Source organism: Sinocyclocheilus rhinocerous, unplaced genomic scaffold, assembly GCF_001515625.1.
Source record: "Sinocyclocheilus rhinocerous isolate Xijiao unplaced genomic scaffold, SAMN03320098_v1.1 scaffold1310, whole genome shotgun sequence".
Classification (NCBI taxonomy): domain Eukaryota; kingdom Metazoa; phylum Chordata; class Actinopteri; order Cypriniformes; family Cyprinidae; genus Sinocyclocheilus; species Sinocyclocheilus rhinocerous.
In genome coordinates this window covers 1-13,492 of record NW_015635534.1, presented here as the reverse complement: position 1 = coordinate 13,492, position 13,492 = coordinate 1, and the positions used below count along the sequence as shown (strand labels likewise).

General features: G+C 41.6%; 1 pseudogene; it reads right to left on the bottom strand.

Annotated features, from left to right (window-relative positions):
- Nucleotides 1-6,684, bottom strand: part of LOC107747167 (adhesion G protein-coupled receptor E2-like) — a 21,431-nt pseudogene extending 14,747 nt beyond the window's left edge.
- Between the last annotated feature and the right edge of the window lie 6,808 nt (nt 6,685-13,492).

Below are 13,492 nucleotides of genomic sequence, written 5' to 3'. Positions count from 1 at the left end.
GATCATGCCTGAACTATATATTGAATTTTGAAACTACTACTAACTCTCATTAGAGTATTAGTAGAGTATTAGTAGACTGGTAGGGTTAGGGTTAGAATAAGTTGACATGTACTTGCAAAGTTATTTATAGTCAGTAGAATGTCTGTTGGGAGACCATCACAATAAAGAGCTAGCAGATATTCAGCAGAAAGTCCACCAAAACTGTATAGGTGCAGCATTGCTTATTGTCAACAGAATGTTCAAAAGGGACCATCAAAATAAAGTGTTACCAAAAAATGATAGAATACATGAGAATAAAAAATGTTCCTCCAAACTTTGGTTTGATACATGCTCTGAACAGCTGTTTCAAAACAAATGATTCACAAAGATTTCAAAGCTTCACAAAGCAGTGCTTCGTTAGAGCCCACCACTAGTGCTAAGCTAAAACCAGTTAAGCTAAAATTAGTCATTAAGTGTAATTAAGTGTAATTGTTACTTTTTATATATAGTGGTGTGATTCATTGGCAAACAAATAAACAAAATATTTATTACAAAATAAATATTAATTTGATAGCACTGTTTATTTATTTTTCTATAGATATCGTGATATATCTTATTCTTCTTTTGGCCATGATACTCGTGTAGTGAAAAATCTGATATCGTGACAGCCCTCGTCCAAACACACAGAAGCTCAACAAGCTCATATAAACAGCTCAGCACAATACATTACCAACTGTGGTCGTCTCTTGCGTGAGAGTTACACAGGCCAAGACATCTGAAATAAATTATAATGAAGACAAATGAATTAACAACATAAATAAGGCTTCCTGAACTTTTACTTACAGGGATTATTCACACTAGTGATGACATTCTTTTGAAACAATTCACAGAATCGGTCTGAAACTGTTTGCAGCTCAAATCAGCACAGATCTACAAGTTACTCATTCAAAACTCAGATGGGGCTGGCAGTCACTCTGACTCAAAATGAGCAAATATCCAGGAGCATATCCGACATTTTGACAGCACTGTAAACCCAAATACGCTGGCAAAACTAAAGAAATGGTGATAATCAGCTGCATATAAAATTTTATGTCCAGAAATTCAAGGTTTAAGTAAGCAGAACTAAATGCTAACTTGCTAATTAGTACCACAATGTTTTGATTAGCATAGAAATTGCTGAATGAGGAAGACAATACACAGCATTTAACATATACAGTACCTGTTCTCAAACTAAGCTCATAATCCACTCGTCACCATGATGTTAACCCCCCAAAAACTCAACATAATGGCAGAGAAAATTAGCAAACCATTTAATTGTACTAAATCTCAAAAAGAAAGAAAGAAAAGAAAAGAAACACCATTTACTATGAAAATAGAAATCCCCAGCACATTTTCAGTTAGATTTAAGTTCCTCTAAATTAAAAGAAACAAGGAAATTACACTTAAAACAATTCAGATTACTTAAAATGTGCCAGTTTCATGAACTCAAGGAAGTTCTAAATACTGATAAAAGTACTCATAAAAATTTGTTTGATCAATTTTTTTTTAAATGTACGTTTGCCTTACTCCAAACCAATTAATTATTTTGAGCGTTAGTGTTTACAGTGAAGTCATTCAGCGCTCCAGTTACACCAACAGTACACTGATCTGAGAACAGTAACATGACCGCGGTAAAGTTAGTTTAACAAGTCTTCATACCCATTAAACTCTATGCATTTAAACTCTATGAGTCCAAACCAACTTATATCGCATGTCCTTTGCATAGCACAAGTGTGTATTACACACATATGTGATGGCAGAAGACTTATGATAAAATCATGTCATGTTTCTGAGTCTCTGATTACAATTTTGCTAAAACTGCAGTGCTGTTATGATTTCTGTATTGTTGCAGTTATATGAGAGAACAATGTGGGAAAAACCTTCATAAATTACTTTTATAAATATGGTTCATAAAAAGGTTTCAATCCTGGCACTCATAGACATGAAGAATCAGCATGTGTATCTCAGCAATGGTGACAAAATATTCTGATAATTTTTATGCGATTTTTGAACGTCACAAAACAAGAAAGTAAAACGTCACAACAAAAAATAACAAAAATAACAGCAAATAGTAAGAATAAAAGAAAATACCAAGACAATGCAGCTGCTCACCATTGTTGAGATTCATATGCTGATTCTTGATGTCTGTGTGTCTAAACAGTACAGATGTTCTAAACTGGTGTGCAAAGTGTTTTAAAGCACTTCCTATTATTTCATTAAAATACAGTTGTGATCAATAACAGAAACTGTATTACACATTATCACTGATGACATCAGTGAAACCGCTACTACACAACAACAACGTCATTATCAAAAAAATGGCTAATATAATCTAAACACATTTTCTCTTGGTTTTTCTTGTCATAATCAATGTGTTTCATAAACACAATTACAGCAACCAAAGAAAAATTAATGTTTAAAGGCAAGGGTCAAGAGCTCAACTTAAGCAAACAATTATCTCCACAGCGGTGACTTCAAATTGTGTTATTTTCAATAAACATTAACATCTAAATCTCTGTTAATTCTTAATAAGAATTTTTTAGACGCATGACAAACAAAAATTCAAACTGGTTAGTAATGCATGAAGCTGGTGATGCTGTTTGTAGAGTTGTTCAATCATCTTCTGCTGAGATCTTGAGAGATTTAATGTATTTTATTTCAGTTGATTTCATCTAAGGCTGTGGCTGAAGTCAGTTGTAATTCTTGTTTCTCTTTTCTTCAGTGATTCTGCTTACAGACAGCAGCTGTTCATCACTAATGATCAATTAGCACTTAATTAATCACATAATTATCTCATTAACTTTAACACTGCTTCAGTGTTACTTTAACACTCTTTTAGAGTGGGACCATATATGCTCCGAGCAGTGTTAATTAAACACTCGGGATTTTACTGTGTAGATCTGAATTTACACAGCTGTCACTGAATGAATTAACCGCTATTGATATGGTATCTGTTCATCATTCAGTCCACTGTTTCCTTCTCACATTCAAATTCAAATACAAATGTAAACCTAACAGTAGTTCACATCCAGTTCCTATTGAGTGTATTTTCAGTGACCTTTTAAGTTTTGTTCAGGTTTTTTGTCATTTTTTTACCCAATGACTCCACGTGGACTGTGATGGTTGCTGTAACGTTGGCAGCTGCTTTTAATTGATCATTAGGATTTTCTTCCTCAATAAGACGGACATTTCAAGTCTCATCCATCCATCAAACTTTGATTGATCGACTCATGTTGTAAAAATAAAAGAAAAATACATGATCACACATCAACACATATTTGATATGCAGACACTGTTTGTTCATCATCATAAGCAGAAAGATCTTACCGGATGTAAGCTGATATACAGTGATCCTCACCGACACAAACTCTCTTGAGCAACCAAAAACGTACTTTCAGATAGGGCTTCTCTCTTGCTCGCTCAATTGGCAGGATATTGTATGTAATGCTGCCTTCACATGCTATCAGAAGTTTCTTTTTTTTTCCAATTATGAAGTCGTGATTACGAGCTGGTCACATTCAAGTGCTTTATTGTCTGAAATCTCATTGTTTGACAACCATATAAACATTCATCGGGCTAGATAGTCAGTTTGACGATTCTGGAACTTTGGTCAAATACATGCTTATTTCACTGTTAATAAAACACACAATATGCTTCAAATGATTGATCATTTATACAAATGTGCACTTATACTTTAACAACAACACAAGGCGATGCAGTTGTTGTGGAAAAAAATAATAAAGAATAGCATTGACAGCAGCAATCGCTGTCCTGTAAATTAATGGTAAAATACCAGCACATTTGCCTGCAATGTAAGAAATTGTGCTGTAAAAATTTAATTACTGGCAACTCTCAGTAGTGACCTGTTAATTTACAGCTCTCAGCCGTTAATTTACAGCTCTCATTATTTACATGATGTTACTGTTATAATACCACGGAAGTTAGCTCATTTTATTTGGGAAACTGACTGCTTCAAACCATTCAAGTTTAATTAAAGGGGTCATATGACGTTGCTAAAAAGAACATTATGTCCATATAATGTACATTATTGTTTCTACTCTATGCCCCGTCTTTCTGAAACGCATACATTTTTACAAAGCTCATCGTTCTAAAAAAGCGAGGTGTGCTCTGATTGGCCAGCTATCTAGTGCATTGTGATTGGCTGAATGCCTCAAGCGTGTGACCGAAATGTTACGCCCCTACCATACTGTGGTGCCGTCTCCCAGCAGGACGAGACTCAGTCCAGCTGCTCTGGTATTTGGGCGGCGTTATGCAAATCTTCCCACATCGTGACGTAGACATGTGGGGTCGTATTAGAACAAGCCATTTTAGGAGGGTGTGGTTGACTCAACTTTTATAAAGAATATCTCTTTGGATTTGAGACTTTAGTCTTTGCAACTTTACAGATCTTCTTTATGCACCAAGAGCTTGTAACACTTCAAAGAGAAAGGAAAAATTGAAATCGCATCATATGACCCCTTTAAAAACTTAAGGCCCGTACACACCAAGAGCAATAACTATAACTATAACTATATGTGGGCGTGCACTTTTATGCACTATTAAAGAGGCTCAAACACTGCCAGGCATCTAAACAAGGGGTTCTTTATTTCTGACAGCGTATGCAAAAGCAAATGCAAATGTGTATGCGTATGCAAAAGGCTTATGACGCTGCATTAAGACCCAAGGTTTCCAATTGTAGGATGGTGTATAAACGAAACTTATACAACAGGGTTTTTAAAACAACAACAACAACAATCTGTTTCCCAATTGTATAAAGGAACAAACCAAATAATACAGGCTTCAAGTAATTCTCCTTTTCACAGAAATCACTTTGGACCAATTTGCCCCAATTTCCCTTTTTCTAGATTTACAATGATTTCCACACAGTTTCCAAAAATAAAACAAAGTACAAAGGAACTTGGTGTGAGTACTTAAACCCCAGATAAACAACGGTTGTGGCTTATGATGCTTTCTAAAGGAAGAACAAAGCATACACGTATTATTAAAGATACATTCTCATAAGCCACTTACAACTGTTGATCAGATAAATCCAGGTAAATCCATTTCACACTCTGCACATTACCATTGACATTACTATTATTATCTTCATCTCCTAGAACAGATTATTAATGAACCCGAATTAACATTGACATCAAAACAGTACACAACTAGTAAACCATTTCCTCTGAGTGCACATACACATTCACCAAAAAGAATGAAATAAATATCACTCACTCCGTGACGTGCTGTACCGCCTTAGAAATTCACGCAACTGTCACCTCATATGCACCCTCACATACCTTCGATCGCCGCTCTAATATTATTTTATTAAATGAGAAGGAAGTTTGGTTTACTTTCACTTCCACATCAAAATATAAATGACATAAAAAAACACTTAATGATCATGATTAAATATCACTCACGCTCAATCTCAGTCACGGCAGCCTGCACGATTCCTTCTCGTGGAAATCCGTGTGATCGTGGACTGCTCCAACCAGGCTAACACCAAACCAAGGGTTTCCTCGGTTCTTTAAGAAAACAACGGGTGTTATCTCCCAACATATGCACTTCAGCTCATGCGTGCTCCAGAAAAACAGAACAGCAAAAAACAAAAACCCTTCCTTTTTTCAGCTCTCGCGCTGCGCTACGCAGATACATGAGAGTGCCCTCTGGAGGTGGACAGGCACGACCACAGGCTGGTATTATTATTACTACTTGTTTAATTTTTTTTCCTGTTTACACTCTCCCCTGCCATAAGTCAACATCCGCGTGGACTTCCCTTTTACCCACCCACAGTACTTTTTCGTTTTTCAGACGTATACATCACCATGCCTGCCAAAACTTGAGACAAAATCACTGGGCTGAAGGACACAGCATTACAAGCGGTCTTGCGCAGGCTGTATGGGTTACTGTGTTTACCCGCCGTCTGCCTTTGAGACCGACATGGCACTGGGGCAGGTACTCTTGGCTCAACTGAGGCAGCCAAGCTACTCCTCTCGGCAGGAACTGGACACTTCCCAACAGCATCTGGAACCAAGTCTATAGGTACCACCTCCACACCATCGCCTCCTTTACCTACATCTCTCCAATGCAGTTAGTGTTTCATCAGCACTCTCTCGTTCTTCAACCTCAGGTGCAATCAAATCATCTACCTGTGAACTGTATCGTTCCATAATTTCATCCACTGAAGGTACTGACTGCTTTTTTTCACAGTACGCCAAGTCTCCTCCACAACTACACACTCGACATCCAAAGACACTGACATCCTTTCATCCAGTGGGCCGACAACTTTTGCAGGGCGTACTTTGCTACGTGGGGCTGGCACTGGGGTTGGTAGTGGACAAGGTTGCAGATGCGACCTATGGACTCTTCTTTGCACACCACCTCCGTCTGGTTCCACCACATATGTAGTTCTTTCACTATGTAGACCTGTGGTGCCCATGCATCCTGAATCTTATTTCTCCCTGCTGTACGGTGCCTCAAGTACACTTGCTGTCCAACAGCGATTCCCAGGCGATACACCTCACTCTCATGCTTGGCATTTCGTTCCGCTGCTTTTTTCTCCACATACTCTCTCGCTCTAGCATGGGCATCTTGAAATTGCTCCCTGTGAAGCCAGAAAAGGGGTCCAGGATGCCCGAACCTTAGGCCGCGGCAACTTAGCATGCATGCAACGTTGACAGTTTTTCACCCATGTGTCTACAGCTTCATGCATCCCTGCCCAATAGCACCTTGGTCTGAGCAAGCTCAGTGTTCTCTCAAATCCCTGGTGCCCCATTTGGTCATGGACACTCCGTAGCACCGGCTCAACCAAGCAGGTTGGAAGTAACAGCTGTTGACACTCTCATAGGAACGCATCATCAACTACTCGATACAATAATCCTTAATCTTCCTTGATCTTATCCCACTGTTGAGCAATGACCGCACTTGCCAGGGCAATCCCCTTCTCTCACGGGCAGAGGTCCCATCTGGTACACCAAAACTGCTTCAGTAGATTCAGGAAAGGATCTGCATTTGAAGGCGACAAAGCTTCTTCCTGGCACTGGGGTTGGTAGTGGACAAGGTTGCAGATGCGACCTATGGACTCGTCTTTGCACACCACCTCTGTCTGGTTCCACCACATATGTAGTTCTTTCACTACGTAGACCTGTGGTGCCCATGCATCCTGAATCTTATTTCTCCCTGCTGTACGGTGCCTCAAGTACACTTGCTGTCCAACACCGATTCCCAGGCGATACACCTCACTCTCATGCTTGGCATTCCGTTCTGCTGCTTCTTTTCTCCACATACTTTCTCGCTCTAGCATGCGCATCTTGAAATCACTCCCTGTGAAGCCAGAAAAGGGGTCCAGGATGCCTGAATCAATAAATTATCCACCCGCCATCCGCACGCACCTATATTTTCCCCTAATTTAGATATCCGCCCCGACCCGCACCCAATCGTCACATTACAATGATTCTAATTCTTAGTTTTGCATGATGATATGATTAATAGATGGTTCATTTTTAACAGTAGATTCAGTGACGTTAGAGCTGATCTGTGCATCACTGCACACGTCTGCGGTGCATTATGGCCTCCGACACGACCACCGGAGCTGATCGTGGCCACTCTAGTCAATGCTTGTGTTTATACCAGCCACGGCACGTTTCAGAAGTGGCTCTCTGCGCTGTTTTGCTAAAGATAGGCGCCTAGTCTATTTTTGACAGATGCCGCATCCAAGCTAAACACAATAACAAAAATACGAAATTCGTGTGATCGTGGACTGCTCGAACTGCTCAGCAACCAGGCTAACACCAAACCGAGGGTTTCCTCGGTTCTTTAAGAAAACAACTGGTGTTATCTCCCAACCCACGCACTTCAGCTAACACTTGCTCCAGAAAAACAGAACTGAAAAATAAACAAAAACCCTTCCTTTTTTCAGCTCTCGCGCTGTGCTACGCAGATGCATGAGAGTGCCCTCTGGAGGTGGATTGGCATGACCGCAGGCTGTTATTAATGTATCCTGGTTACATACAGTATATTTGTGTCCACACCAGCGAACAATAACTCTCTATTTTAAGGTCACACACTGCACAGTAGAGCCCTGCGTGGAACTGTTTTCTTAATCCTGCTCCGGAATTTCTTACCATTACAGCCCGCACCCGCATCGTGTGTAATTCACACCCATCCGCTCCCACAAACATTCTAATATTGTATATAATTTTCGTACATCAGGGAGACGCTATTAACATGCGGGTATTGAAATTGCTTTTGAATGAGTGCTTGCTGTTCACTTTCACTTTTGATTTTGTGATCACGCACACTCTGTGTAAAGGGAGCACATCTTACAAGATAAGATATTTGTCAATATGCTCAGGATCTGTTTAGCAGCAAATCCTTCCCCAGTGTTAGTCATCCCTCCTTACACTCGACCCGTGATCAGTCAAATCTTACTTCTGCAGCTCGTGTATGGATTCAGGGTTGTCATAGGTTCACTCAACGCTGTGTAGCTATGACACAATGAGAACACCCTTTGGGCATGCCGATTGTCTGAAACCCGTATAAAATCACGCAAGTTCAATGGCTGATGGGGCGGGCACCACCTTGACGTCACCATGTCATCCATTACTATACTAGCGAGCACGCCATCCGCTCCTCAGATTTTCATTCCTTCAGAAGCAGTCATTTAGCACTTCAGAAGTGATTTATCTGACCCGTATTTCTTCAAGTTTCTCTTTGCACTCTTGACCACATTCATTGGAACTTCATTTCTCCTTGCAGTGAAGTGATATGGAATTTCGCTGCTGCCAGCCACCGTGCTTTCACTTTATCGCGAGCGTTGACCCGCAAGGTAAGTGTGTTAAATGTTTGGGCCCCCTCATGGAAGTCACGCCCTCTCCTCCCAACTAAGTCATGTAGTACCACTTCCTTTTCATTTCTCCTTGCAGTGAAGTGGAAAAGTGGAATTTCGCTGCTGCCAGCCACCGTGCTTTCACTTTATCGCGAGCATTGACCCGCAAGGTAAGTGTGTTAAATGTTTGGGCCCCCTCATGGAAGTCACGCCCTCTCCTCCCAACTAAGCCGTGTAGGACCACTTCCGTTCTCATCTGAAGGTCCTACATGGCGGCTGGCCAGGCAGGTACGACACTTCACACCATGGCCATCCTTCAGGCTTATGTCCTGAAGGAGATGGACGAGGAAGAGGGTCTGACCCCGGAAGCGGTCAAAGAGCTCTGTAGGGCTACGGACCTGGCGCTGCGTGCAACTAAGCACACTGCGCGAGTGGTTGGGCGTACAATTTCGGGGTTGGTGGCTGCCGAGCGCCACCTCTGGCTAAATCTCATGGAGATATGTGAGAAGGAGCACGTTTTTCTCCTTGATGCCCCCATCTCGCAGTCAGGATTGATAGGTGAGGTGGTTAGCTCAGTGGTGGACAAATTCTGCACTGACTCAGTCAGACTCAGTCAGCTGCCCTTAAATAGTTCATGCCCAGGATGGACCGAGAGTCTTCTAAGGGTGTACTCACACTAGGCACAGTTGCCTTGAACCGAGCCCGAGCGCGATTGTCCCCCCTCCCCACTCCCCCACTGGCCTGCACTCACATTGTGTTCCGGGCCAGAGCACGTTTACATCATTTACGATGCAACTTTTTGTTTTGAAGAAAACAGGAAGAAAAGCAATTTCGCTAATAGACTGCCTAATAGATTTATCATTTATTCCATGCAACAATTTTCACTTGATTGTGCTGCACGTATCAGATGATTATCATGGAAGTGCTGATGTTGACGGAGGAATTAGCAGCTTTACTCGCAAACTACTACCAGACCCATTATAAATCTAAATATACTTGATTTAATTCAAATAATTGAAAAGTGTACTGTAGTAGTAGTTGTAATAGAAGATGTTTGGGGTCATGGAGCAATCACACTAGTCAAACGAACCGGGCTTTGGGGGTCAAACATGCTCGGACACGGTTCAGATCACCTAGTGTGAGTGCACCCTAACTCTGCCTCCTTGCCCAGAGACCGCTCCGCACTCAGGAGGGAGCCAGTCAGCAGGAGTGACGACTCGGCACGTCCCCCACCTTTTACGGTTTGGGGAGCTTGCGGTCATTCCTTGACCCGTCAGCACCCGCATAAGCGGGTTGAGTTGAAGTGCTCAGATAAACCGGTTCTCCCTATGTCACCTGGCACCTCTGGGGATATAAGCTTTTGCTCACACGTGGCCGGATCTGAGGTTGTACGCGTTTCCCCCAATCAAGTTGATTCCGGCGATCTTGTGCAGGGTGAGGGAATGCGGAGTCCGCCTCCTGTTGATAGTCCCGTTCTGGCCATCCCAGACATGGTTTTTGGAACTGGTCTCCCTTCTAGAGCACACCCCATGGGAAATTCCAATCAGGAAAGACTTGCTGTCTCAAATCCAGGACTTTGAGAGTTTATGTGGCAGCTATGGCTGCTCACAGGGATAAGGAGGATGTCCCCCTAGGCAGACATTGTTTGATCTGTTTGTTCATGCATGGGGTTAGGCATTTGAGGCAAGCGTACCCTGTCCGTGTTCCTTCCTGGGACTTGTCTGTTGTCCTAGAGGGTTTATTGGAGCCGCCGTTTGGGCCTTTGGAGTCAGCTCCTGAACAGATTCTGACTCTTAAGGTGATGCTCCTGTTAGCCTTGGCTTCTATCAACCCCGTAGGGGATTTGCAGGCTCTCACTGTTAGCAAGTCATGCATAGAGTTTGCTCCGGGCCTTGTTATGGTATTCCTATGGCCCGGACCTGGTTATTTCCCCAAGGTTTGGTCCACATCATTTAGCTCACAGGTGGTTGTTCTTCTCCCTTCGTCCCCCTCCTTTTGCTTCTGTTGAGGATGAGAGGCTTCACCTGCTCTGCGCTGATCGAGCTTTGAAGCTCTATGTGGACCACTCTGGCCAATGGCGCAAGTCCTCCCAATTGTTGGTGTGTTTTGGTACTGGCCGCAAGGGACTTGCTGCATCGAAACATAGGATTTCTCATTGGGTAAGCTATCTTGCTTGCTCATGAGGTGTGAGGTATCTCTTCACCTCTAGCCATTCGAGCTCATTCTACCAGGGGTGTTGCCTCCTCTCAAGCTCTTTACAGAGGAGTTCCCCTGGAGGATATTTGTGTGGCGGCAGGATGGTCCTCTTCTCACACTTTTATCTGGTTTTATTTAGATGCGACTCCTGGTTCCCAGGTTCTTTCTGCTTGAACTAGCCATTTGAGGTTAGCCTGGTCTGTTTTGCATTGGGCCATATATGGCAACGCTTAGCTTGGCGAGAGTGGTATATCGTTCCCATTGCGTCATAGCTACGCAGCATTGAGTGAACCTATGAAAGAGAACAACTCGGGTTACTCAAGTAAAACCATGTTCTCTGAATAGGGAACGAGATGCTGCATTCGCTGCCAAGCTCCTCGCGATGCCGACAGGACTTCTTCGGCAGGAAAATCTGAGGAGCGGATGGCACGCTTGCTAATATAGAAATGGGTGACGTGGTGACATCGGGGTGGCGCCCGTGCAATCAGCCAATAAATTGGCATGATTCTATACGGGCTTCAGACAATTGGCATGCCCAAAGGGTGTTCCCATTGCATCATAGCTACGCAGCGTCTCATTCCCTATTCAGAGAACATAGGTTACGTGAGTAACCCGAGACGTTTTCCAGCTGAACTAAATTATTTCAATTTCTATAAAAAAGCAAAACGTCAGTAGGGGCGGTGCTGCGGTAGGCAAGTAATGTAATCAGTGTATGAACAAGCACTGTGTAAATACCTGTTTATGTAACTCCATCATTCCTGTATGGGCCAAATCGCGGGACTGCGGTATGGTGGGACCCAGGCTACATTTTTTTGACCGTCCATTCCCTCCCACAGTAAAGGTAAAACTGTCCGCTCCCACGAGATTTGTGTTGGGTCCCGTGGGACCCGCAGGATCCCAATCCCAATGCAACCCTCTACGCTGCAGTTTCTAAGAACACTGTAAAAATTTTATTGTAAATTTGCAGTAATTAACTGGCAGCAGCTTCGCCTACAAAGTATTGCATATTTCAAAGTATTGCACATTTTTTGTTTTTTTTTACTGTATTCAGAATTATAGTGTAGTAAAAAATTGTCCTGTAAATTAACAGTAAAATATTGGCAGTACCTGCACCTCTGGGGATAGAAGCCTGTATTTCACTGTTAATTTTAAAGTTCTTTACCTACGTTACAGTATGTTACTGTAATGCACTAAATTACATTAACTATGTTGCATTTCATTACTATGTTGTTCTTGTGAATAAAACACTGACACAATGATGAAAAAGTAACAATAATATTCGCAATAACATATGGGTTTATTGAATAATTACGTAAATATAATTCCTTAATTTACCTTTGTAAAGAAACCTCATTGCTGGCTACTCTCTGCTGTCTCAGACGACGACACCTTAGCTTCTCTAATGGGAGGGGTGAGCGGTGCACCGCTAGATGCCGCTAAAACTTACAGACTGCACCTTTAAACTACCACTACTTTAAAGACTAGAAACATTATTTTAACTCAAATCTCTTGCAGAGAACTGCTAGCTAGCAGTAGCACACACACGTGTGATTGGAATTAACAAAGCGATCATTCCTGCATCAGTAACTCCACTGTTACTGCCTTAAAAAAATTAATCAAAATGCAGCATAACATCAATGTTTCTCTGCTCATCCTTGACTTAAACACAGACTCTACTCTTCAGCACAATGGTAACCCACAGAACTCAGACAACAGAAATCCTTTAAATCCAAACAGAACAGAACATTAAACACTAACAGATCGCCCCCTATATCATTATGTGCAAAAACACATTAAATAGCACTTCATTTCAGCATTTACTCTCCTTTCATTGGGTTCACATGTGATTTCACTGTCATTTTTACAGTAAACTACTGGCAGCAGCTTTGCCAATATATTACTGTTTTTTTTCTTCTTCTACAGCTTGCTTTCCATAAATTTAGTTTACAATCCATTACTGTTTAATGAAAAAAAAAAAATTTTGTTTGATGACATCATCCCCAAAAAGTTGTCAAGATCAACTGATCCCATTTTCTATTTGTTTTTTTGCAAAAACAAATGTCTTAAAAACACAAAGAAAAACTAATGTTCAAAAGTCAAGAGCCCAACTAAAGGTGACACTAATCACTATGGCAACCTCAAACAAAACTATTATTTTCATTAAAACATCAACATTTAAAATCTCTGTAATTCTCAGTAAGAACTTTTGTATTCGTCTGAAATAAAGTCAGTCCGCTTAGTAATGCGGGAAGCTGGTAAAGCTACTTGTGGAGTTGCTTATGCAGATCTTGAGAGTTTTAATGTCCTCTTTTATTTCAGTTGATATCATCTATGGCTGTGGTTGGAAGTCACTTGTAGTTCTTGTGTTGCTCTTGTTTGGCACCGACGGTGATGGCTGCCTCCGTATGTTTTTGTTAGTTTGTCCTGTCTTTAGTTATATCCCTGCAA